Source organism: Heterodontus francisci, chromosome 4 (genome assembly GCF_036365525.1).
Source record: "Heterodontus francisci isolate sHetFra1 chromosome 4, sHetFra1.hap1, whole genome shotgun sequence".
Lineage (NCBI taxonomy): Eukaryota > Metazoa > Chordata > Chondrichthyes > Heterodontiformes > Heterodontidae > Heterodontus > Heterodontus francisci.
The window spans coordinates 129,500,625-129,527,964 of NC_090374.1; the positions used below are offsets into that span (position 1 = coordinate 129,500,625).

Sequence of the window (27,340 nt, forward strand, 5' to 3'; positions counted from 1 at the left end):
ATGTGGTCTATATGGATTTTAGTAAGGCATTTGACAAGGTCCCACATGGCATACTGGGGGTCAGTAAAATGAAAGCCCATGGGATACAGGGGAATGTGGCAGGTTGGATTCAAAATTGGCTCAGTGACAGGAAGCAAGGGTAGCAGTCGATGGATGTTTTTGTGAATGGAAAGCTGTTTCCAGTGGCATTTCACAGGGCTCAGTGTTGGGTCCCTTGCTGTTTGTGGTATATATTAATGATTTGGACTTAAAGGTGGGAGGCATGATTGGGAAATTTGCTGATGACACAAAAATTGGTCGTGTAGTTGAGAGTGAAGAGGATGGCTGTAGACTCCAGAATGATATCAATGAATTGGTCGAGTGGGCGGAAAAGTGGCAAATGAAATTCAATCCAGAGAAGTGTGAAGTAATGCATTTGGGGAGGGCAAATAGAGCGAGGGAATACACAATAAACAGGAGGATATTGAGCGGGATAGAAGTGGTGAGACACATTGGAGTGCATGTCCACAGGTCCCTAAAGGTGGCAGGACAGGTAGATAAAGTGGTGAAAAAGTCTTATGGAATGCCTTCCTTTATTAGTCATGGTATAAAATACAAAAGTAGGGATGTAATGCTGGAACTGTATAAAACGCTGGTTTGGCCAAGTTAGAGTATTGCAAGCAGTTCTGATTGCCACATTACAGGAAGGACATAGTTGCTCTGGAGAGAGTGCAGAGGAGATTTATAAGAATGTTGCCAGGGCTTGAAAGTTGCAGCAATGAGGAAAGATTGGATAGGCTACGGTTGTTTTCCTTAGAACAGAGGAGGCTGAGGGGTGACTTAATAGGGGTGACACAATTATGAGGGGCCTAGATAGAGTAGACAGGAAGGACCCGTTTCCCCTAGCAGAGTGGTCAATTAGCAGGGGGCACAGATTTAAGGTGATTGGTAGAAGGATTAGAGGGGACATGAAGAAAAATGTTTTCACCCAGAGGGTGGTGAGTGTCTGGAATTCACTGCCAGGAATGGTGGTGGAGGCAGAAACCCTCAATTCTTTTAACATGTACCTGGACATATACCTGAAGTGCTGTAACCTGCAAGGCTATGCACTAGGTGCTGGGAGGTGAAATTAGATTGGGCTGCTAGTTTTTGGCCAGCAGAGATATGACAGGATGAATGGCCTCCATCTGTTCTGTAATTTTTCTATGGTTCTACAGTTCAACTAGAACTCATGGAATTACGTTTCGGGTGCAATGTGTTCCAAGGAGACTAATCAGTCCAATTTATTTTTTATTTATTTAGAGATACAGCACTGAAACAGGCCCTTCGGCCCACCGAGTCTGTGCCAACCAACAACCACCCATTTATACTAATCCTACATTAACCCCATATTCTCTAACACATCCCCACCATTCTCCTACCACCTACCTACACTAGGGGCAATTTACAACGGCCAATTTACCCATCAACCTGCAAGTCTTTGGCTGTGGGAGGAAGCCGCAGCACCCAGCAGCAACCCACGCAGACACAGGGAGAACTTGCGAACTCTGCACAGGCAGTACCCAGAACTGAACCTGGGTCTCTGGAGATGTGAGGCTGCAGTGCTAACCACTGCGCCACTGTGCCGCCCAAATTTGAGCAGGAAAAAATCTGTTGCATGTTGGCCACACATGTATTGTTGTTGTGGACGAGGTGTTTGTGACTCCGGACTTGTGAAGCTCATATTTCCTATTGGTCAGTGCGACTCTGTTCTGTTCATAGGCGGTGGTGCTTTTGCTGATGAAACTGCGCCATATAGAACAATCCTGTGCGAGATTCTCCCAAGTCTCAGGGGTGATGTCGAAACTGTTCACGGAGACCTTCAGGGTGCCCTTGAAGTACTTTTTCTGGCCTCCACGTGAACATTTCCCTTCAATTAGCTCACTGCAGAAGAGCTTTTTTGGCAAGTGCTCATCAGGCATTGTGGCAACATGTCAGAACTTTGCCATCTGTACGATATCTAATGTAGATGCCACTTTCACGAACACAATGCTTCAGAAAGCATGGCAGAGAACATCCTGCTGAACAGGTTAGGACCAAACAGACAGCCCTGCTTCACTCCATTTGTGACTGGGAAGGCAACAGAAGACTCTCCACCGGCCAGGACATGAGCAAGCATGCCGTTGTGGAATTGCCATAGCTTAATGAGGAATTTTTCTGCACAGCCAAATTTTGCCAGGATCTTCCATAGGCCCTCACAAATAACTGTATTGAAAGCTTTAGTTAGATCAAGAAATGTTGAGTACAAATTTCAGTTCTGCTGTTGGCATCTCTCCTGGAGCTGACATGCAGTGAACACCATGTGGACGGTACCATGACCTTTTCTGAAACTGCACTGACCCTCTGGTAGAAGGTTCTGTTTGAGATGCAGTGTTAAGCGATCTAGCAGGAGTCTTGCAAGTATTTTCCAAGCAATGCACAGTGGAGAAATTCCTCAATGGTTGTTGCAAGCTCGATGATTTCCTTTCCTACAGTAAAGGTGGACAATTGATGCATCCTTGAATTCCTGAGGAATGGCTTCCTGGCTCCATATTACCTGGAATAGTTTGGTGAGTTTGTCAGTGAGTATTGTGCCTCCTGCTTTGTATATTTCATCTGGTATTGTATCTGACCATGCTGCTTTACCATTTGACAGGAGACTGATTGCCTTCAGGATCTCAGCTTTGTCAGCAAGTGACATGTTGATTTCAGTTTGCGAAAGCAGGCAACCGCCTCATCATTGATTGTTGAGGGACAATTCAGAACATTGTTAAAACATTCTGCCCATCTCACCAGGATTTTGGTCTTGTCTGTAATCAGTGTGGTCCCATCAGCGCCGAGGGGAGGAGAATGTCCAGAGATCGTCTTCAGAGCATCATAGATTTTGTATCATTTCTGTCTGTGTACGATTGCATTTCTTCTGCCTTTTTGCTTTTTGGAGTGTATAGGATGTATCTGGGAGGGGTAGTACTCTAAAAATGGGGAGGAATTGTCACACTCTTTGGAGTGGTTCGCCTTTCATTGAAGTAAGCAGGAAACTGCTGTGTAGCTGAAGCACGTTTAGAAGCCCCTTAATGAAACTGTACAAATACATAAACCAAATGGAGTGTGTTGCTTTTGGTGGCTGGGTGTACTGGGATTCTCACCCTAACTTTACTCCACACCCCAGTCAACAAAGGAATAGTCATGGCCTTTTCCAAGTGCTGTGCTAACTCCAATTTCAAAACTGCATAATAATGTCTGATATAGAATATATCTAAGTTTTATATTAAATGATACATCTGAGATCCTCTCGCCATGACTGGATTTACTGTGGTCATGGAGAACTGCTTATAATTGTGTATATTTTAATAAACATCCTTAATTGTACAGTTTATTCTTATTCCTGTAAAGTCCAATATTTTACATTTCCACTGGTCAGCCTCCCTGGTGACATATATTGTGAACTATACCCATATGTCTTGAAGCACTGCCACTGGCCTTCTGGACACCTGTCATTTGCAACTAGCTGACCGGTCAGTTTGGAATTATTTAACATAGAAAAAATAAGTGTTCTAGATAGAAAGAAATGCTTTTACCAAGCCTAATGCCCTTTTCTTGTTTCAAAAGGTTTTAGGCATGTTCCAGAGGTCTTTCTGGAGTTGTGTAGCTCTGGACAGGCTTGCTGATCTGTACAAAAAAAAGCTATCCTTATTTCAAATCAAGCAACCTTTGGATCCTTGTAGTCAGCTACTGTAACATACGTTACGTCAATGGTCAGAAAGGAAGTAGAGACTTAAATTGACAGCCTCCGTGGATATAAACATAAGCTCTAAATCAACGACTGTTTCTATGAGATGATGTGGCGACTATAGTTACAGCAAGAAAAAAAAACAATCTGTAGTAGAGTGATCCCGGCGCTTGCCACTGGCATCCTGCCCAGTGGACTCTCTCGAGTCAGGGGCATGTTCCGCCCTTACCATGCTCCTCATAGGTGCCTGTACTCTTAGGGATGCATACAGAGCTCCTGCCATTCTGTTGAAGACTGGAGGGCACCAAAAGATTGGCGATATCCCTGTGGCCCTCTTTGTAAATGGCCACCTAAAAATTTGCAGCCAGAACAAACACATCCTCCACTTCAGATGCCCAGGCTGTACTTCTGGCCAGAACCCTCAAACTGCACCCCACATTCACCACTTATCATCAACTGATGATACTCCACCAGGCCTCTATGCCAGGAATCTTCAGGAACGTACCCTCAGCCCAGGCCTTACTTGGCATCCTTGTCTCGAGAGATAATGGGTAAGCACCTAGAGGTGGGTAGTGGTTTGTGGAGCAGCACCTGGAGTGGCTATAAAGGCCAATTCTTGAGTGACAGACTCTTTCACAGGCACAGCAGATAAAATTGGTTGTCAGGGCTGTTACACATTTGGCTCTCTCCTTACACTTGTGTCTTTTTTCCTGCCAACTGCGAAGTCTCTTTGACTCGCCACTCTTTAGTCCCGCCTTTATGGCTGTCCGCCAGCTCTGGTGATCACTGGCAACTAACTCCCACGACTTGTGGTCAATATCACAGGACTTCATGTCGCGTTTGCAGACGTCTTTAAAGCGGAGACATGGACGGCTGGTGGGTCTGGTACCAGTGACGAGCTCACTGTACAATGTGTCCTTGGGGATCCTGCCATCTTCCATGCGGCTCACATGGCCAAGCCATCTCAAGCGCCGCTGGCTCAGTAGGGTGTATATGCTGGGGATGTTGGCCGCCTCAAGTACTTCTGCATGGGAGAAATGTCACTCTTGCATTAATGGTCTTGTTTGGGCAGTCAGAGGCTCTACCTCTCCAAGAATGGACAGAAATTCTGGTGCAGGTCAAATGCCACACTTACGTTTTGCACCAACATGATGACACAGCATCGCCATGCAAAAGGGTATCACTGATTTGTTCCTCTAATCCCTCAAGATTCAATTTCCTGCTCCTGACTGCTTTCCTGTAATCCATTCTCGAAATACGTTGGGTATATGTGTGGTGGAGACAGGAAAGTGATGAGCTGCAATGTGCCATCATTATAACAGTTGAATAACACTCAATGTCTGGGTTTGCACAAAGAAAGGGCACGTGGGCAAAGTGTTGCTGGCACACAAGGAACCATATGCCAGCATAAATTAGCACCTTCAGGAAAGGAAGGAAGTTTTTGCCTACATAGCAAGTCACAGAATTTCAACAGCAATTCATTGTGTGAAGCTCTTTGACACATTTTGACATATAAATCTTCCTGGGCCCCTAAGCTAGCTGACATTGCAAATGATCCCATCTCCACAGTTACTGTGCCGTTGCCTTTCAAAACTGCCATCATAGTCTCCTCCTCAAAAAAAACATTAATTCACCTGCTCAAGCAAACTACCTTTCCATTGCCAAATTCACTCTTCTCCTCAAAAAGCCTTGAATTTCTTGTTACCTTCCAGATTTGTGCCCATCTCTACCACAACCCCCTTTTTGATTTTCTCTTAGATTTCTACTCCTTCTTTAACCAACATTATGAGTGATATTCTCTGTGATTGCGACCATGCTGCATTATTCCTCCATGTCCTCCTTAACCTCTCTGCAGCCTTTGATGTGGTCTTGCTCCAACTATTCTTTTCTAATGATTCGCTTCCGTTGTCCAGCTACATAGGATACCACTCAGTTGGTTCTACTCTTACCAACTGTAGCAAGAGCATCTCAATCAATGGCTTATCCTCCTAACCTGCAATGTTATATCTGGAGTCCCCTTCTTCAGTTAAAATTGAAGACATCATATTTGGCCTCTGCCACAAACTGTCTTCCCATCACCAATTTTAAAATGGAGATGAATTGCTAATGGGATCAGGCCAGATTGATTGATCTGGAAATCAATCAAGATAAGAGGGCTCTGTTTTGGGTGCTAATTTGGTTGTATATAGTTAAGACATTTAACAGGCACTTGGACATCAGACAATAGGCAAGCACCTGACCATCAAAATCTAGAAAGTCTACATGAGACCTAGCAGACATATATTAATCAAAAGGATATTATCCTTATGGATAGATTACTATCATAGTAAATATTACATTGATTCAATATTAGCATCATTTGGCTTCTGCATACTAATTAACCTGTAAATAAATCAAATCATTACTTTTCGTGTACACACACTGGTCGGTCAGTATGCTGATTTTCAACAGGAGAGGCGAGAAAACATGATAGTCTTTCCAAGTGATCGCCAGTGTACCATATATTGCAGTTAATGGGTAATGGGTGACACTGGGCAAGATATCTCAGAAAACTGCCTCTTTGTCGTGAAATGTTGATAAAAATTCAAAACTGTAACAAACTGGTGGCAGGCAAACAACTTGCATTTTATACAGCAACTTTAACATAGCAAGACATCCCAGGGCACTTCACAAGAGTGTTATCAATCAAAATTTGACATTGGGCCATAGGAGCTGAGATCAGGACAGATGATCAAGAGCTTGGTCAAAGACGTAGGCATTAAGGAACATCTTAAAGGGTGTGGGAGCTAGGGAGGGAATTCCAGAGTTTAGGGCCAAGGCAACTGAAAGCACAGCTGCCAATGGCGGAGCAATTAAAATCCGGGATGTGCAAGCTTTTTTTATTCATTCATATGATGAGAACATCGCTGGCAAGGCGAGCATTTTTTGCCCATTCCTAATTGGCCTTGAGAAGTGAGCTGCCTTCTTGAACCACTGCAGTCCATCAATGCTGTTAGGGAGGGTGTTCTAAGATGTTGACCCAGCGACAGTGGAGGAATGGCGATATTTTTCCAAGTCAGGATGGTGGGTGACTTGGAGGGGAACTTGCAGGTGGTGGGGTTCCCATGCATCCACTGCCCTTGTCCTTCCAGGTGGTAGAGGTCATGGGTTTGGAAAGTGCTATAGAAGGAGCTTGGTGAGTTGCTACAGTGCATGTTGTGGGTGGTACACACCGCTGCCACTGTGCGGCAGTGGTGGAGGGAGTGAATGTTTAAGATGGTGGATGGGGAGCCAATCAAGCAGGCTGCTTTGTCCTAGAACACAGAATCAGATGGTGTTGAGCTTTGAGTGTTGTTGGAGCTGTACTCATGCAGGCAAGTGGAGACTATTCCATCACACTCTTGACTTGTGCCTTGTCGATGACAGACAGGCTTTGGGGAGTCAGGAGGTGAGTTACTTGCAGTAGAATTCCCAGCCTCTGACTTACTCTAGTAACCACAGTAATTATATGGCTGGTCCAGTTAAGTTTCGGGTCAATGGTAACCCTCAAGATGTTCCTGGTAGGAGATTCAGCGATAGTAAAGACATTGAATATCAAGGGAAGATGGTTAGATTCTCTCATATTGTAGATCGCCATTGCTTGGCACTTATGTGGCAAGTAATATTTGCAACACACATAAGCATAAGCCTAAATGTTGCTCAGGTCTTGCTGCATGTGGGCAAGAACTGCTTCAGTATCTGAGGAGTTGCGAATGGTACTGAAAACACTGTGCAATCAGCGAGTATCCCCAATTCTGACCTTATGATGGAGGGGCGGCCATTGATGAAGTAGCTAAAGATGGTTGAGCCTCAGACACTACCCTGAGGAACTCCTGCAGCGATGTCCTGGGGCTGAGATGATTAGCCTCCAACAACCACAACCATCTTCCTTTGTGATAGGTACGACCTGGATCACTGGAAATTTCCCCCCATCCCTGATTCCCGTCGACTTCAATTTTGCTCGGGCTCCTTGATGCCATACTCAATCAAATGCTACCTTGACATCAAGGGAAGTCACTCTCACCTCACCTCTTAAATTCAGCTCTTTTCTCCATGTTTGGACTAAGGCTGTAATGAGGTCTGGAGCTGACTGGCTCTGGCAGAACCCAAACTGAGCATTAGTGAGCAGGTTATTGCGGAGTTAGGTGTCACTTGATAGCACTATCGACAACACTTGCCATTATTTTGCTGATGTTTGAAAGTAGATTGATGGGATGGTAATTAGCCAGATCGGATTTGTCCTGCTTTTTGTGTACAGTACATATCTGGGTGATTTTCCACATTGTTGGGTAGGCTCCAGTGTTGTAGCTATAATGGAGCAGCTTGGTTAACGGCACAGCTAGTTCTGGAGCACAAGTCTTCACTACTATAGCCGGAATGTTGTCAGTGCCCATAGCCTTTGCTGTAACCAGTGCCTTCAGCCATTTCTTGATATCACATGGAGTGAATTGAATTGACTGAAGACTAGCATCTGTGATGCTGGGAACCTCAGGAAGCGGCCAAGATGGATCATTCACTTAGCACTTCTGGCTGATGTTGGTTGAAAATGTTTCACCATTGTCTTTTGCATTAGCGTGCTGGGCTCCCCCATCATTGGAGATGGTGATGTTTGTGGAGCCTCCTTGTCCGGTTAGTTGTTTAATTGTCCACCACCATTCACGACTGGATGTGACAGGACTACAGAGCTTTGATCGAATCTGTTGGTTGTGGGATCACTTAGCTCTGTCTAGCATGCATGTGCTGTAGCTTCACCAGATTGGCATCCCATCTTTAGATATGCCTGTGCTGCTCCTGGCACACTCTGCTCTCCTACAATCCTTATTGTACAAGAACTGATTTCCTAGCTTGAGGATAATGGTAGAATGAGGGCTATACCGAGCCAGGAGATGACAGATTGTGGTTGAACACAATTTAGCTACTGCTGATGGTCCATAGCGCCTCATGAATGCCCAGTTTTGAGCTGCTAGATTTATTCTTAATCTATGCCATTGAGCACGGTGGTAGTGTCACATATGATGGAGGGTGTTCTCAGTGTGAACGAGACTTTGTCTCTACCAGGACTCTGCAGTGGTCACTCTTATCAATACTTTCTTGGACAGATGCATCTGCGACAGTTAGATTGGTGAGGACGAGGTCAAGTAGTGTTTTCCCTCGTTAGTTCTCTCGCCGCCTGCCGCAGGCCCAGTTTGGCAGATATTTCCTTCAGGTCTCCGCCAGCTCGGTCAGCAGTGGTGCTACTGAGCCACTCTTGGTGATGGACATTGAAGTCCCCCACCCAGAATGCATTTTCTGCTCTTGGTACCATCAGTACAGAATGCAAAATTGGAGGACTGCAGAGATTTTGAAGGCTTGTCAGGCTGAAGGAGATTACAGAGATAGGTAGGGGCAAGGCCATGGAGGGATTTGAAGACAAAGATGAGAATTTTAAAACTGAGGCATTGTCACACCAAGGAGCCACAGTAGCTCAGCAAACACACAGTGTTGGGTGAACAGGACTTGGTATGAGTTAAGAAATGAGCAGCAGAGTTTTGGACGAGTATAAATTTATGTAGGGTGGAAGATGGGAGATGACCACGCGACCACTGGAATAGTCAAGTCTAGAGGTAAAAATGGCATGGATGAGGGTTTCAGCAGATGGGCTGAGCACAGTCAGAGTCAGGCAATGCTACGGAGGTGGAAGTAGGCAGTCTTGGTGATGGAGCGAATATATGGTCAAAAGTTCATCTCGTAGTCAAACACAACACCAAGGTTGTGATCTTCTAGCTCAGCTTCAGACATTTGCCATGGAGAGGGCTGGAGGTGGTGGTCAGAGAATGGAGTTTATGATGGAATGTTTTGGATATTTACAACTTGAATTTTCTTTTTAAATTTTAAGACATTTACGGCAATTGTTAAAAAAATTTAATGAGGAGCAAACTAAAAGCAAAACAAAATAATAACCAAGAAAGCTTTTTGTGCATGGCAACTGGTGCTTCTTAGCATTTATAAAAGGTTTAAATCCTGGCTGAATTTAATCTGTTCTTTTGATCTAAACACTACCATGGAAACAGTGCAATTATGCAGTCTGCATCAAAAACACTTACAAAGACAGGTGGCTGAGCTTGTTACAAGTAGCCTCAATTCAAAGACAAGTTACAACTGAGTAGATACTCCAAAAAGGAAGTGCACAACTGCCCACTTACCTGAACATTGTAGGTCTAACTGTACAAAGCAAGAAGCTACTACCCGTACCCTTTATATGCGACACGTGGCAGGATAACAGAGAATTAGAATCATAGAAAGTTTATGGCACAGAAAGAGGCCACTTTCAAGGATGCTAATCTCCTTAATACTTCCTCTTCCTATGTTTATCACATCCAATACTTCACTCCTCCTCCTTAACTACAATATCTGCATCATTCCCCTCATTTGTGAAGACAGATGCAAAGTCTTCATTAAGAACCATACCCACACCTTATGCCCCTACACATAGGTTACCTTTTATGGCCCCTCCTCTTTCCTTAGTTATCCTCTTTCTCACTTGCCAATATTCTTTTGTGTCGTCTTTGCTTTCTAAATTTCCTTTTTAATTTCATCCCTCCACTTTCTAAACTCCTCTCGGCTTTCTGTAGTATCGAGTCCTTGGTGTCTGACATAAGCTTTCCTTTTCTGCCTCATCATACCCGGTAAGCTCCTCGACAACCAAGGGGCTCTAGATTTGGCCGCCCAACCTTTCTCTTTGTGGGAACATGTTTACTCTGAACCCCATGAATCTCCCCTTTGAATGCCGCCTACTGTTATGACACTGATTTACCTTCAAGTAACTGTTTCCAGTCCACTTTTGTTAAATCACTTCTCAGCTTAGTAAAACCAATTTAGAAATGTAATTCCTTTTCTATCTCTGTCCTTTTCCATAATTATGTTAAAACTAACTGAATTATGATCACTATCACCAAAATGCTCTCCCACTGCCACTCCTTCCACCTGCCCAGCTTCATTACCTAAAACCAAGTCCAGAACTGCGCCCTCTTTTGTTTGGCTTGCTATATACTGGCCAATAATGGTCTCCTGAATGCACCTTAAGAATTCTTTTTTTTTAGCGATACAGCACTGAAACAGGCCCTTCAGCCCACCGAGTCTGTGCCGACCATCAACCACCCACTTATACTAATCCTACCCTAATTCCATATTCCTACCACATCCCCACCTGTTCCTATATTTCCCTACCACCTACCTATACTAGGGGCAATTTATAATGGCCAATTAACCTATCACCCTGCAAGTCTTTGGCATGTGGGAGGAAACCGGAGCACCCGGAGGAAACCCACGCAGACACAGGGAGAACTTGCAAACTCCACACAGGCAGTACCCAGATTTGAACCCGGGTCGCTGGAGCTGTGAGGCTGCGGTGCTAACTACTGCGCCACTGTGCCGCCCTCTGTTCCCTCTTACTTTAGATACTTTAGAAATAACTTTAGAATCACAACACAGAAACAGGCTGTTTGCCTAAGCAGTCTGTGCTCATGTTTATCCTCAACATGAGCCATATTCTTTATTCTATGTGCCTGGCTTGTTCCCCTATCCCTTTATTCCTGTTACCTTCAACCAGCTCTCCAAACAGTACTTAAACACTGACATGGGCTCTGCTTCTAACACTAACTCTGGAAGAGTACTCACAGCCTTATAACTCTGTGTAGATAGGTCTTGCTGTCCTAAATCTCTCATATTTAATCTTATATCTAAATCCCCTGGATCTACCCCTCTCAACTATTGGAAGCAGCCAGTTCCTATCCACATTGTCCCATCCCTTCATAACATTAAATACCACCATCAAATCATTTCCTAATCTCCTGTTTTGAAGGATAGACTGTTTGAATCTTTCTCTGTATTTGTGTTTCCTTATACCAGGCACTATCCTAATGAGTCTGCCCTGTATCCTCGCAACATCCATTCCAACATGGAGCCCAAAGGTTGATGCAGCAATCAACTGTGGTCTTGTTTAGATTTTATATAGATTCATCATTACATTTGGACTTTTATAATCTATAGTTCTTGCTATAAAACTCAACATTCCATTCACTTTTCTGACCTTATCCACTTACGAAGCTGCATTTCATGTCTTGTGAATCTGAAATCCCAATTCCCTCTTCTCCGCCATGTCATTGAGTTATTTCCCATTCAAAGTACTTTTTTTTTGAAAAAGGCCAAAAGTACCAAGTCACATTTACTGACATTGACCTCCATCCACCACTTTTTCCCCCTTCCATCATCATGTCAATATTCCTTTGCAGCTTCCTTTGGTCCTCATAGGCCTCCTATTTTAGCATCATCTTCGAATTTGGACACCACTCTCTCATGCCTATATCCAAATCATTGATATACACAGTGAACAGAATCCTGTCTATCACTGCTCCCTACTTACAACTATTAAGAAACTGCTCTTGACTCCTACTCTATTTCTCCCCCCTAAGCAGTTTTTTTGAAGCAGCTTGCTTCTCTCTCCTCATTTCTTTACCCCTTAATCTTTTCCAAGTCTCCAACCGTTTGTCTGTCCAGTTACATAACTGACCATTATAGTAAATCTTTTGCTGCATTACCTGTGATCTATACCTTAGACCCTTCAGTAATTTTTAAATTGCATCTACTGTCTCTATAATAGAATGGTTCAGAACAAACTTGAACCTCAGAAACCTGAGGTCGATCCTTGAGAATAGTCTCAGTTATACCTTGCTAGGTTTATTGGTGTCAGTTACTCCTGTTAAAGGTTTGAACATCTTAGTCTTATGAGAGCTGATTCACATGATCCTATATCAATCTGTACGATAGCAAACCTGGAGGTACCTAAACCAGACATCTGTGTCTTTTGCACATGCATTTCTTCAATCTATTTGACGTTGAATTGAGTTGACACCAGATGAGGCAAGGCATGATTTGAATCACTATCTGCACTTGTTAATGACTGGTTACCATCTTGGTAATGCTCCTCTCTTTTAAACCTAGTTTGAAAATCTTTAATCCCAGTACTCATTAAGCATGACCTGACAGTTTGCTAACTGTAGACTCAACCACTGCACCCAATGGGTTTCTGTGCTGACTACGCCATTTTATTCTTATAAACTGAGGCCGGAAATTTACTTTCGTTGGGCAGGAGCCGTCCACCACCTAAAAAGTCGGTGGCAATCCCGCCTCCACCTGGCTTGGGGATCCAGACCGCATTTTACGGTCCCCAGGCCCTTAAATGGTCTGAGGCGGACTTCCATCTCACTGAGGCAGGAAGTCGCGTCTAATGGAGCTTTTGGCCAATCAGAAGGCCAGCAGCTCTTTGCCCCAGCAGTGCCACCGGGAGTAGTATGAACAGGATACTACATAAAGAATCATCTGTCAGAGAAAAAAAGCTGCTTCAAGAATTTTTGTGCTCAACATGGTGAGGGTCCTCTATGTTGAATGGAATACATTCCCCATAGTGAGCTTGCAGCATCAGAATTAGGCAATCCCAGAAGACTAGCAGAAGAGCAAAAGGTCCTTCAATTTTTCCTCAACAGTGCATTGAAACCAATTTCAGACAAGTAACTTCTTACAGCACAAGGACCTCCAGTTCCCACATTCATATAGCTTCCCAATGTGGGATTAGCAACTCTAGCCAGCGGAAAAGCCCCTGGGAAGGACAGCTTTACCCCTGAAATAATCAAGTGCCAAGCCTGCTATACTCTCAGCACTACATGAACTGCTATGCCTGTGCTGGGACGAGGGAGCAGCACCCCAGGACATGCGCGATGCCAACATCATCACCCTCTATAAAAACAAAGGTGACCGCGGTGACTGCAACAACTACCGTGGAATCTCCCTGCTCAGCATAGTGGGGAAAGTCTTTGCTCGAGTCGCTCTGAACAGGCTCCAGAAGCTGGCCGAGCGCGTCTACCCTGAGGCACAGTGTGGCTTTCGTGCAGAGAGATTGACCATTGACATGCTGTTCTCCCTTTGTCAGATACAGGAGAAATGCCGTGAACAACAGATGCCCCTCTACATTGCTTTCATTGATCTCACCAAAGCCTTTGACCTAGTCAGCAGATGTGGTCTCTTCAGACTACTAGAAAAGATCGGATGTCCACCAAAGCTACTAAGTATCATCACCTCATTCCATGACAATAGGAAAGGCACAATTCAACATGGTGGCTCCTCATCAGAGCCCTTTCCTATCCTGAGTGGTGTGAAACAGGGCTGTGTTCTCGCACCCACACTTTTTGGGATTTTCTTCTCCCTGCTGCTTTCACATGCGTTCAAATCCTCTGAAGAAGGAATTTTCCTCCACACAAGATCAGGGGGCAGGTTGTTCAACCTTGCCCGTCTAAGAGCGAAGTCCAAAGTACGGAAAGTCCTCATCAGAGAACTCCTCTTTGCTGACGATGCTGCTTTAACATCTCACACTGAAGAGTGCCTGCAGAGTCTCATCGACAGGTTTGCGTCTGCCTGCAATGAATTTGGCCTAACCATCAGCCTCAAGAAAACGAACATCATGGGGCAGGACGTCAGAAATGCTCCATCCATCAATATTGGCGACCACGCTCTGGAAGTGGTTCAAGAGTTCACCTACCTAGGCTCAACTATCACCAGTAACCTGTCTCTAGATGCAGAAATCAACAAGCGCATGGGTAAGGCTTCCACTGCTATGTCCAGACTGGCCAAGAGAGTGTGGGAAAATGGCACACTGACACGGAACACAAAAGTCCGAGTGTATCAGGCCTGTGTCCTCAGTACCTTGCTCTATGGCAGCGAGGCCTGGACAATGTATGCCAGCCAAGAGAGACGTCTCAATTCATTCCATCTTCGCTGCCTTCGGAGAATACTTGGCATCAGGTGGCAGGACTATATCTCCAACACAGAAGTCCTTGAAGCGGCCAACATCCCCAGCTTATACACACTACTGAGTCAGCGGCGCTTGAGATGGCTTGGCCATGTGAGCCACATGGAAGATGGCAGGATCCCCAAAGACACATTGTACAGCGAGCTCGCCACTGGTATCAGACCCACCGGCCGTCCATGTCTCCGCTATAAAGACGTCTGCAAACGCGACATGAAATCCTGTGACATTGATCACAAGTCGTGGGAGTCAGTTGCCAGCATTCGCCAGAGCTGGCGGGCAGCCATAAAGACAGGGCTAAATTGTGGCGAGTCGAAGAGACTTAGTAGTTGGCAGGAAAAAAGACAGAGGCGCAAGGGGAGAGCCAACTGTACAACAGCCCCAACAAACAAATTTCTCTGCAGCACCTGTGGAAGAGCCTGTCACTCCAGAATTTGCCTTTATTGCCACTCCAGGCGCTGCTTCACAAACCACTGACCACCTCCAGGCGCATATCCATTGTCTCTCGAGATAAGGAGGCCCAAAAAAAAGAAAGAAATTAGCAACTTGCTTCAAATTGTCTTCTGTCTCAAGTTATTGACCCATGCTAGCAACTTGAATAAGCTCACTCATTTCACAAAGAGCTATTAAAGGCAGAAGAGTGCAATCTTTGATCCCATTGCCTGAACTAGAGTCAAATGCAAGCCTTGGAGATAAAAGCACATTATGCTCATGAACGGCAGCACTTAGCCCAGTTTGGTAAACAATTTTACTAATGTCTTGCATCTGCACACAATTGAGGCAGAGTGTTTTAGAAATCAGCTATACCATAGATCCTGATTAGGAGGATTCAATTGTATTGTCTGTCTTAGGTCTGTCCACATCCAAGCGTTTCTGGACAGTCAGTCAGTCACACATCGAAATGGTCTGTCAGAGGATGTGGGATCTGACAATGTCCCCAGTGTTGTTTAAAATGAAAATGGGACAAACGTTTTGAATGAAAAGATAGAGTCTGCCCCTTTATGTTTCTATATTATGCAGACTGAATTGTCACATTATAAAAGGCATGTTTATTTCACTATTTACAACTTGCAAGTCAGTTACATTACACAGAATATTTTGTTCGACTAAATGATCATTTAAGATTTAAGTAAATTTGTAGTTGAGGGCAGGAACTGTACTCAGCCTTACAGTCTAAAAGATGCTCCAATAGCACAATGACCTACTGTGAAGAAACAGCACAATTAAGTCACTTGCTTCATGATATTCATTGGGAAGTAGTGGTCATCTAAGAGTCTGAAAAGAAAAGACGATAACTACAGTACTTTATTATTGGAACATTCAAGAAATAAAGCTAAATGAAGATCGTGGCCATTTAAAGTACTGGTCTAGTTTTTCCCTGTTTCCACTGAAGGCAGTGTCTCATTCTCGGAGTTTCAGAAGCAAGTTTTGCCGGCTACTATCTCACTGGAGTAGTCGTTCTTTGTGTGCAATCCTGAACAATAAGTGTCAGCAAACTATTTTACAGCTGATCCTCAACCCTGTTGAAGTCTAGTGTGCACACACATGCTCTATTGATTATGAGTCTGTGAAACTGATCTAGAGCAGGAACTCTGGCTGATTTTTCTCAGTGGCACCAAGTCAGTTCTACTATCAAACCAGCTGAGACTAATTAACCCAGCACAGACCAGACAGCGAACCTGGGATCTTCCTGGCCCATATGGCTCAGTTCCACATGGAGCAATGGCAATCCTTCATGTTCAGGGTTTTTTTTTAAAAAAAGCTAATTTTTGACCATTTCCTCCCTTAAGCGCCTAAAAGCACAGCCACTAGTGGCAGGATGGAAGGATATCCAAGATGCTAGAGCCAGAGGAGAAAACAGTTCAGTGAGAGGGTTGTAGGGCTGGAAGAGGTTACAGAGTTAGGAAAAGAAAGGCCTTAAATTTGGATTTAAACACAAGGATAAGAATTTTAAGTATGGGGCATTAGGGAATTGGGAACCAGTACGGATCATCAAGGACCGGGGTAATGAGTAAGTGCAACTTGGTGCGGAATAGACTACAGGCAGCAGGGTTTTGGTGAGCTAAAGTTTAAAGAGATGTGTGAGGGAATGTAGACCAGGGGACAATTTGGAATAGTCAAGTCTGGAGGTGACCAGCAGTAGATAAGTTGAGATACGGTTGGAGGTGGGCAATGTTACAGAAATTGCAGCAGGTGTTCTGTGTAATGGGCAAGATATGGGGCAGGATATTTCTGCGGGCTTCAGGACCCCACTATCAGGTTCAAATGTGGGTCAGAAGCCCACCCTGTGTGGAAAACAAACAAACAGTCATTCATCTGTGATTTTTCCTGAATTGGCCAATTAATGGTCAGAGGGTGGGTTCACCATTCAATTAAGGGCAGCAGGTGGGCTCTCGAAACTGGAGGGCCAATAGGATGACCTCCAGGTTAAAAGCAGCAGCAGGATGCCCTTACAGATAAGTGAGGGAGAGGGCGCCCCAAAATGGAGCTGCCCCTCTCCACCTTTTTCAAATGTAAAAGAAAAAGGGCTTTGCAGCAATGCTAATACTGTATTGGGGGGTGGGGCAGGGGGGGACCTTGCCACAGAGCAACCTATGGTTGCTGTTAAACCTAGGCAAGCTGGGGTACAGGGCCTCTAAGCCTGCATAAAGTGCTGGCTCCCTAGTCTACCGCTGGGAGGCCACCTCCAGGTAGCTGTGCTGTCCCTTGCCGCCTGTGGGGACCTGGAGGCTAACTGGAATAATCCCAGTCGGCCTCTGACAATTGCCCTTAAGTAGCCATTAACAGACTCAAGTGGCTACCCGCTGCTGGTGGGCGGGTAACTCTGCTGCTCCTCCATCCCCACCCCAGAAAAATGGTCCGGGGGTAGGATGGAGCCAGGAACCGGCACACAGTCCAGCGGCACAAAATTCCACCCACACCTGCCTTCATTCCCACCCCCAGCGGGGGCTAAAAATCCAGCCCATGGAGTCGGAACCTCCACTTGGGCTGAATAGGACATCAGGGTCGCAAACAGTCTGGTGAAAGTTTTATATTATTCTTAGCACAGCCAACAAGTGGCAAGTAGATTTTATTTCTTGTGATAGTTTGTAGAAAAGCAAACAGGTCATGGATTGTTTCACAGCTTCCAATGTAAATAATGCTTTGTGAATACAGAGGGTGGATGCCATGCATTCAACAAATGAGGTAGTTTTAATATTTTTACCATGTTCAAGGGAACCGCAAAGATCATCCTACTAAGAAGCTGTCCAACTCACCACCTGCAAACCCAGCTGACACTCTATACACTGTACTAAAATAAATGGGTTTAATTCCAGCACCACTTTGCAGTGTAATTTCCTCTATTAGTGTTAGAATACAATCCACCCAGTGCCGTAATGTATAAATTCACTTTGTGATACAGTTGCGTCCACAACAGTATTTGCACCTCAACTCAGAGCAACTCCAGCAGACCTTATTCTGCACAGGCCCCATCTCTGCATTATTTACTTAGTTGCTGAGACACCTAAATTGCACGCATAACTTTACAGGCCATGATCCTTCATGGAGTAACAAGGATGTAACTAAGTTAGAATGAAATCAAGTTGGTTTCATTTTGAACTGGGACAGACAAACTTTGAAGGTTGCAGTTTCTCACATCAACCCCGAAAACTGAACAGATCTCTCAGCCTACTCAAGGTTATAAATAGGTGGGTGTTGACTATTAACTATGTTACTGAGTAACATCTGCTTTACTACTTGTAATAAATGCAGATATGCTCAATTAGTTTCTGTTAGATATAAATAAGTAACCTACACAGACATATAGGCCCTGATTTTAAAGTGGAGATGTGCATGGTGTGTAGGAGGTCTAAAGCTGACAGTATACATGGCAGTTATGAAGGAAGTGAGGCTCAGCTAATTTTAACTAAAGAGCCACATTTAAATAATTGAGATCAGTGTCCCGCTCGAAACTGGCAAGTACAATGTCAAGGCCAGTAGGCGGGAATGGGAATTAAGGTGGGAGTCAGCCACTGCCCAGAACCTAAGGGAACAGGTCCTTGCATAAAGTAAGTGTCGGAGGTGGGACGGTGAGGAAAACAGATGCCAGTGCGCTGAGGAAAAGGGAGAGGCAGGGATTCTTATTTCATGTTGTACATAGCGTTATGAACGCTGGACTTTGGAGTATGGTTATGTTTTTAAAACTGTGATATTTCTTCTTCTTTTCTTCTTCTTTTGGGCCTCCTTATCTCGAGATGATATTTAATGCAGTGTAAAATGGATTCCAAAGAAACATGTGACCTCAGACAACTTCTGCCCAGAGACAAGTCAGGAGTCTAGGTTACAATGGAAACAAGAAACCCAGATCAAAGATCCTTTTGAAAGTAGGGTACAAGGCTTTGACATCTAAAGGACAATGGGTTTCACTCTCCCAGACTTTCAGATTATCAACAGGGAGCCAGGGGCTCTAAAATGCAAGCATAAAAGCAAAATACTGCGGATGCTGGAAATCTGAAACAAAAACAAGAAATGCTGGATTCACTCAGCAGGTCTGGCAGCATCTGTGGAAAGAGAAGCAGAGTTAACGTTTCGGGTCAGTGACCCTTCTTCGTTCTGAAGAAGGGTCACTGACCCGAAACGTTAACTCTGCTTCTCTTTCCACAGATGCTGCCAGACCTGCTGAGTGAATCCAGCATTTCTTGTTTTTGCTCTAAAATGCAGATTTGAGTTGCAATTATTAACACCTGGAAACAAAGGAAAGCCAAGATGGTTTACCTATGGTCAGATTTATGGGGCTGAATTTTATTAGCTCGCCTCCGTTCTTGCCGGTAAGCTTCAAAATGTGCGCAGTGCGAGATGTGCGCCGCAAAGCCGCCATGATATGTTGCAAAGTGGCCCATTTACATAGGAGGGGCGGGCAATTCGTCCCCGGCAACGACGTCCCGCGCAACTGCACAGGTGCCATTTTTAAAGGGCTTCAAGCCCTACAGTTTAATTTTTTTTTAAAGTGACATATGTGAAGTGGAAACAGTATCACTATAAATCCCTTCTCCCAACTCCCTCCCAATGAGTACTCAATATCTAAATAGCCCCTTGCCAGCTAAAAAAATTAAAAATTAGATTCCAACCTTTCCCCCCGAACTTTCTCCATTTTACCCATCAACCCCTCCCAGCATCCCCTCCACCAATCGCGCAAGTTTTTGCTGTTTTCCACCCCCCCTGCCCACAACCAACCTCGCGACCTGAAAATTTCACTCCTCCCCCCTCCCCACCAGTGTTATGCGTCGGATGGCCGAATGAAGATCCGAAGGCGCGGGATGTCCGGTAACCGGCTGGAATATCGGCTTGGGACGGCCGTCGCTACAAGGCAAGTCATTATGCATTAATTTTAATGTAATTAACACAGTTAAATAAAGTTTCCGTTGCCTCGCCGCCGCCAGGAAAATGCAGCGGGCCCTTCCTGGCATCGAAGCCCATGGTGGGCCTCTCCCGAAAGTATTTTCCGGGCCGGCCCGCCACAACCCCCGAGGTCGGGGGGCTTATAAAATGCAGCCCCTGGTCTCTAAGAATTGTCAAAGGCAAAAGGCTTTTGATCTGGATAAATGTGAGAGGCTTTCCTAGGTCTGGAGACTGAAAGAGAGAAATGAAGGCCAGCAATCAGCTGAGCAGTAACAGCCACAGCCTCTCCTGTCTGCGCCCATCTCTTTCCTACAGAACTTCAAATACACTGAAGACACTTGAACGCCAAGAGAGAAAAGTCTCCTACGGCGAACAAGGTTTAAGAAGAATACTGGGACCCAACGAAAAGCAAGATCTACCTATAATCGAGGACTCTACTGTGAGCTTGAAGATCCGTAACAAAAACCCTCTTTCGAGATTGCCTCAAACTTTTCCACTTTATTTCTTCTGCTCTGTTCTGTCTCTATCTGCATGTGTGTATCGCATATGCATGCTAGCATGGGCATGCCCGTGTATCCATAGGCGTTAACCGAATCAGAGTTTAAGTTTAATAAATTTCAACATTTTTTCTTTAAACCTAAGAAAACCTGTTTGGCTAGTTTCTTTGCCTTAGAATTGGAAGTTAGTGAACAAGGATTAACTGAGGGGGAGCTAAAACATAGTGTGTTTAAAATTAAACCCTGTTGCGATAAGATCAGGTGAAAGGCTTGGAGGGAACCCTAAACACTTTTTTCACCTGGTCGTAACAACTATTAACACAATAATGTGGATTGCTTAAGAAGTACTGATTGTGGCACAATGAGGAAGTGCTTCAAAAACAGTAATGGCAGATTTTCTTGAAAGATGATGCTCACAAAAAGAGATTTCTGCATGAGATTCCTTGGAAATCAGTCAGCAGAGCTTGGTAGCAATGCAAGTCAAAGATGGCAATCATCTTGAAAACTGCTGAAATCTGGTCAGCTTTCTAATGGAGCTGAGCAATCGAGCAACTGCAGATTAAAAGCCTCTGGTTTCCATAATGTTTGCACAACCTCAAATGGGAAGGGGGTGGGTTAGTAGCTCCTGTAGTTGTACTGATCTTACCAGACAGATATAAAAACTTTCAAAACAAAACTGGATATATACTTGAAAAGGAAAAATCTGCAGTGTTATGGAGAACAAGCAGTGGAGTGGGACTAATTGCATAGCTGTTTCAAAGAGATGACACAGGTTTGATAAACCAAATGGCCTTCTTCTGTGCTGTATGATTCTGTGCTTTCCACCACTGAAGGATAACCATGCACCTTGTGTAATGAGGGATCCTAGACACAGATGAATTCAATCCTTGGCTGTGTCCAGGGAGTAACATGTGCAAATTTTACAAAATGTAATCTGATTTTTTTTTTGGTTTTTGGTTACGCCATTTTAGATTTTTCTCTATTTCCACAAATAGCCTCATCCTCCCCACTCCAAATGCAGAATAGACTAATCTAAAATTAGATCTCCAAAAAAGGCCACTGAAACAGGCAGACTGCTTGAATAGGAAGTATCAGAGGATCTTGTGCCGATCATGAGAATGAGGTCACAGCAGGAATAGGAGATTACTTCACGTTCTGCAGCCAATATCAGCAACAGACAGTCCCAGGTCACTTAGAGAACACAGGTTAAAAGCAGGTTATGTTGTGTGATTACCTTTAAGAGTGATGTCCCTTTAAGATTTTAGTATGCTAATGAGCTACGTGCCAGGTTACAGTCATGTGACTACTTGCCAGATTCACTCTGTAGCTGTAACACCAAGAGGCAAGTCATGTAAATGGTTAACTGAATATATTTGTTAGCTGTTTAATAAACCTGTTTGAGATCTTCAATCAACTGAACTCCATGCCTCTCATTTATGTTGCATCCGACAACATGAAAAGCTTCTCATTACAGGTTAAAGCCCGACTACTTTGTATCAATAATTCACTGTAACATTTCCAAATCAGCCATTTATGTCCTGTCATAATCAATTTTTAAGAGCCGCTACGTTTTAGTCCACATGACTCCAGTCACTGCATTTCAAAGTAATTTGCTGCATATGTGATGTTTTTGAGAGATATGGCGGGCGGGGGGGCAATATATAAATGCAAGTCTTTTTTTCCAAGTAGCAAAAGCATACAGAGATTCATCACAATCCAGTGCCGAAAGTGGACGAACCTCAGTTTACCCAAATTTTTTTGTTCCTTGAACAAAGGTGGCCACTTGGCAGTCTGGCTGCAGTATAACTGCTGCCTGCCACTTGAACATTTCTTCAGCTAACTGAGCAACTCTCATTAGGTTCCAGTATAGCTTCCTGTTTTTGTGGTAGATTTTTACTTTCATTGGCAGATCTCCCATGGTGTTGCTCAAGGTGAACTGGAGGATAGACTATGCTATAATAAGGGCTAGATTTCCCGCTGGCAGAAAACTGGGCAAAGAGGCCTACCATTGCATTCCCACCAAAGCTACATTTTCCTCCCACTGACCCAGCGAAGAAAGCAGCAGTCGGAGGCCCCGTCACCACCCTGTCACTTATAAATGATGGCAAGGAGGCTGGGCCCAAAAACACAGCTTTGTGCTACTGCTGCAGCTGATCCTATGGACCAGCCGGAGAGTGAGTGTTGACAGCAATGGTGGACCTATTAGTTCATCGCCTCTTCCTTCACAAAGACACTAAACACCAATCACTTGAGTCCAAGTCTTTGGGGTGTATCCGCCCCTTTTAAATGGGTTTCTTCCTCTTCTAGGCACTGCTGTGGGTGCCCTACCAGAAGCTGAGAAAAGGGGTTTGGGGTTGAGGCAGCGGACTAAGATCCTCTGCCCTGATGCTCCTCCAGTAGGAGGAAAATCCAGCCCAAGGAATATCAATATGTCAGGTCCAGTGTGACACTTACAGGAAATGCATGCTAAACACAAGACTTTATTAGATTATATGTGTATCGAAAGTAGTGAACATAATTTGTTCTGTTTACTTTGTATATTATTGTCTATAATAAAAATATTGATAATTGTCCATTCATGTGTCAATTAGAATGAAATTGTGGAATTGGATGGGCGATCGTCAGTAGGATGTACACTAGAAAGTTTGGCCCAGGTGACAAAGAGGTGTGAAACATTAGAGGTGCAAATAGCAGCACTGTGTAGAGGGTGGTGGTGGCAGCAAGTAGGGGAATAGGTTACAGTGGCGAACAGCTGGTAAAAATCGACAGGAAATGTGAAATATTGCAGAGGAAAAGGAGGAGGAAAGTTAGGAGTTCCAGAAAATTTGTTGGTAGTCAGTAGTGAACACGGAAGAAGTTAGTGGGGTGGGATGAAGGTTGAGAGGGAAAGTGGGAGTTAGGGCAGATATGATAAACAGGATGGCAATAGAATAAATAGAGAGGGTGTCCCAACTGCAGCAATACTGGCATAGGCACCTTCCAATAATATGCTAATTGCCTGACCTAATTCTAATGGCATGAAGTGCATTTCTCAAATGATACATTTATTGTTCCACTCCGCCAATGGCAGAGCAGTGTTGCAGGTATTCAGGCCCAATATATTTATAAACACTGGGAGGTGGGACAGTTTGGGAGGTTTCATGCTGTAGAGAATTAAGAAAAAAACACCAGAAGTGGTACTGAAAAAAAATCACTGGGCCAAGCCCAGCAGATGATTGAAAAAAAATTAAATGCTGTTAAATGCTGGTGGCAGGAAACTTGCGACTGAGCCAACTGATGGGAAAATAAAAATCTCAAGCTTTGTTTGCGATTGATGGTCAGAATACTGCGGGTGAGGGCAGCTGGCAGGAACCTAACATCTTAACATACAATTGTCAATGGAAATCCTAGTCCAAGGAGAGATCGGAGGGGCACTGTCGGGCTAGAACAAGTTACAGAGATAGTGACTGATGAAAATATTTTAACCCTGTGGATCAGAATTTTAAATTTGAGGCATTGGGAGACCAGGAGCCAACGTCTATGAGTGAGTCCTGGTATGGTTTAGGAGATGTGCAGCTCCGTTTAGATGAGCTGAAGTTTACAGAATGCAGAAGGTGGGAAGCCATTGGAATAATCAAGTCTGGAGACGACTAAAGGGCCTGGGAGAGAGTGACTCAGTCTCAAAATGCTTCTTTTCCCCAAATAAAACCCGAGCTTTGTGGTAGCTGGGTGGAAATGGGAGATGTCAATTTGGACTCATGACAGCATCACCCATTGTTGGGGAGGGGGGGGGGGGGTGGGGGTGTCTGCATCTAATAGTATCTAATAGTAAATACATTAGTGTCCAGGCAGTATAAGAGTTAGGAGGAGTAGTGATCTACCCAAGGGCAGGTCCTCTGCTCATTTATTTCTCCACACCTCACGGTCCTGCACTTTCCTCTTCAGTTGCTCATAAGAGCCTCCTATTTTTTTAACTTCCATGAGAAATAAGCAATATGACTAGAGAAAAAGTACATGAAGTATTCCCCGTGTGCGCTTTAAAGGAAATACAGGTTCTCTTCCCGAAGGATCCTGTAAGTAGCCGTTGTCCCTCAAGGTTCTAGCTCTTCACCGAATATTTGCTGGTTCCACTGTTGACCCTGGCTCTTAACCCGAAGCATGGGATCCTTACCTGAGCCTGCGGAGACTTGCAAAAGGACAGGGCGACCACCCCGAGATCTCAAATGACCCCGCTACCCTAAGGCAACATAGGCATAAGAAAATAGTGATGCAGAAAGTAAGCTGTGACAAACAGGAATTGCATGCAATGACCAATTTTTAATATATTGCAGGCAATATGGTGAAAAAAAATGGTATTGCTTAGGATGTCAATAGATGTTGTGTTTTACTAAGATAACTGGTCCCCATTGCAACAAATTCACTTCTGTCAAGTGAAGGCAGAGACCAGTACAATAAAAAAAAAACTACACCTGCATTCTCTGATATAGGAAATAAATGCTTGAAAGCATTTCTGAATAGAGTTAAAACAGGTTATGGGCAAACTGGTAACCTTGTAAAAAGTCCATCACACTGTAAAACTGGGGCTGCTACATATAGATAACCAGTATGTATCCATACATTTCAGTAATAAGTTGGCCAGCATTACCCCATTTATTAATCACTTCAGGAAAGTAGATTGCATATTTGAACTCTACCTTTTCCTGCCAATCCCAGCTTTTCCTCAGTTGTCTAGGCACATTTCTAGCCTAGGACAGTTCTGACACCTTCAAATCCCCGATATCTACCACCTAGAAGGACAAGGACAGCACACGCATGGGTACACGACCACCTGCAAGCTCCTCTCGAAGCCACACAGAATCCTGATTTGGAAGTGTATCACCGTTCCTTCACTGTCACTGGGTCAAAAACCTGGAACTCCCTTCCTAACAGCACTGTGGGTGTACCTGTACCACACAGACTGCAGCAGTTCAAGAAGGCAACTCACCACCACCCACCCTCTCAAGGGCAATTAGGGACAGGTAATAAATGCTGGCCTTGCCAATGATGCTCACATCCCATGAACAAATAAGAAAAAGTGTTACTCCTAAACTGCTGTTTGTCTTCTTGTCAGCCGCTGACCAACCTTTATTTCATACCAAGACTTCTCTATCACAGGATGGAATTTTATTTTAAAAATGTAAGAGTGTAAATTACTGCCCCTAAAGGTGCAGACAGCAAGATGTTGATTTTAATTGGGATTAGAGACCCCCACTGGGAGCTTGGCATGAGGCCTGGACAATTTTGACTCCTGATGCTCATCTGAATAAAGCAGCACACAACCCAATAGAAACGTATCAGGGTCAGTGCACAGGGGCAAAAATTGTATTGGAAGCCCGAGGCTGCTGGGGACCCAAAGGAATGATCCCGGTCATAAATTTAGTGTCGGGGAGAGGTGGGGAGGGTTGGGGGCTGGCAGCCAATACTGGATTGACAGGGAGAGGCAAGGCTGGGACCTGGCATTCAGTAGGTTAAAGACTCCTGGTGTTGCCCTCTCCCTCAAAATGACAGTCTTGGCTGTCAGCATTAACTGTATGCCAGGCTTCTTTGGCTGCCCAGCCTCCTCCAACTGCTGACCCAACCTTTCCTTTCACCCGCCTGTTCTGAAGTTACTTCTGCCAGCTTTGGACAGGAGACTGTCCAGGATTCATTCAAATGAGGGCCAGGAGTTAAAATTACCTGTACCTCAGGTGAACTCCCTGCAGGGGTTTGCCATCCACACTGCACCTGGCACCCCACATCAAATCAACCCCACTAAGAATGAGTTTCAAGATATTACTGAAGGGGAAAACATGGACAAGCTCACAACAGCCAACCCATAATGATTATGCTGGAGGCAAATTGCACCTGGCCCTACAAAATACAGCCATTACCACACAACGCATATTTTTAAAGCCTACACAGTACACTGAACCTGCACAAGCTATTATACTTGTAGTGCTTCCTGTATATACTGTGACAGGAATCCAGGAGCTTCAACTGCAAAACAACAGACAACTAAAGGAGACATATGCTACACTTCAGCAAGTTCACAGTTTCACTAGCATCTCCATTAAGAACAATGAAAATGTACAAAGTCATGAAAAAAATGCATACTCCAAAATACTTCCAGCCATTGAGAATGGAGGTTTACTGAGTTGATGCTTCCCCCCACCCCCCAAATTTTCATCAATGCAGCAAGTAGATCTCAGTATGCCACAAGCAAAATATGGGTTTCCTAGTTTGTGCAGCTGACACTTCAGTTTTAAAGGTTACATCTCATTGACATTGGTGTTGAGAGATGAGACACTGAAGTAAGAACTCAACCAATGCAGTGGCTCATCATTTCATACTTTATGACGCAAAGACTACTGTTAGTAAATGAAATTGAAATACACATTTTTTTTGAAAAAACAAATCAAGAGAATAATTTAGAAAATATGACTGTGGAATAAATACATCTCATCAGTTCCATCTGTTTTTTTGGCTTTTTTTGATCTTATGACTGAAAGCTCAAACACTGTGCTTCTCTCCACTCACTTTGCTGGTGGTGGTCAGCTCGGTTACTTCTGCTTTAACTGAAAAAAAAAATGTATCTCAGTGGTTTAACATTGTACCATCGAAAGGAAGTTACATCAACAGTGTATCTACTTCTGTTTTACTCCAGAAAGGCAGTTGGTGAAGGATGATACTGGAGCCAATCTTTGCTTAGTCTTACATTTATTTACAGAGCGAAAGATTACAAGCATACACCTCCTAACTCAGCCACCCCACAGTTTCAGTAAGTGCCTCTTCTTATGTGCTCAAGTGAAACCCCAGTTAATGCCCTCCACCCACATAGAATTAAACACAATTGATATACAATTAACAGATTCCCTTTTTTTTCTT

General features: G+C 44.2%; 1 protein-coding gene across 2 annotated transcripts in view; it reads right to left on the bottom strand.

Moving 5' to 3' along the window:
* cdc42se2 (CDC42 small effector 2) overlaps positions 1-27,340 on the bottom strand; it is a 226,978-nt gene that overhangs the window by 94,095 nt on the left and 105,543 nt on the right. The window lies entirely within an intron of this gene.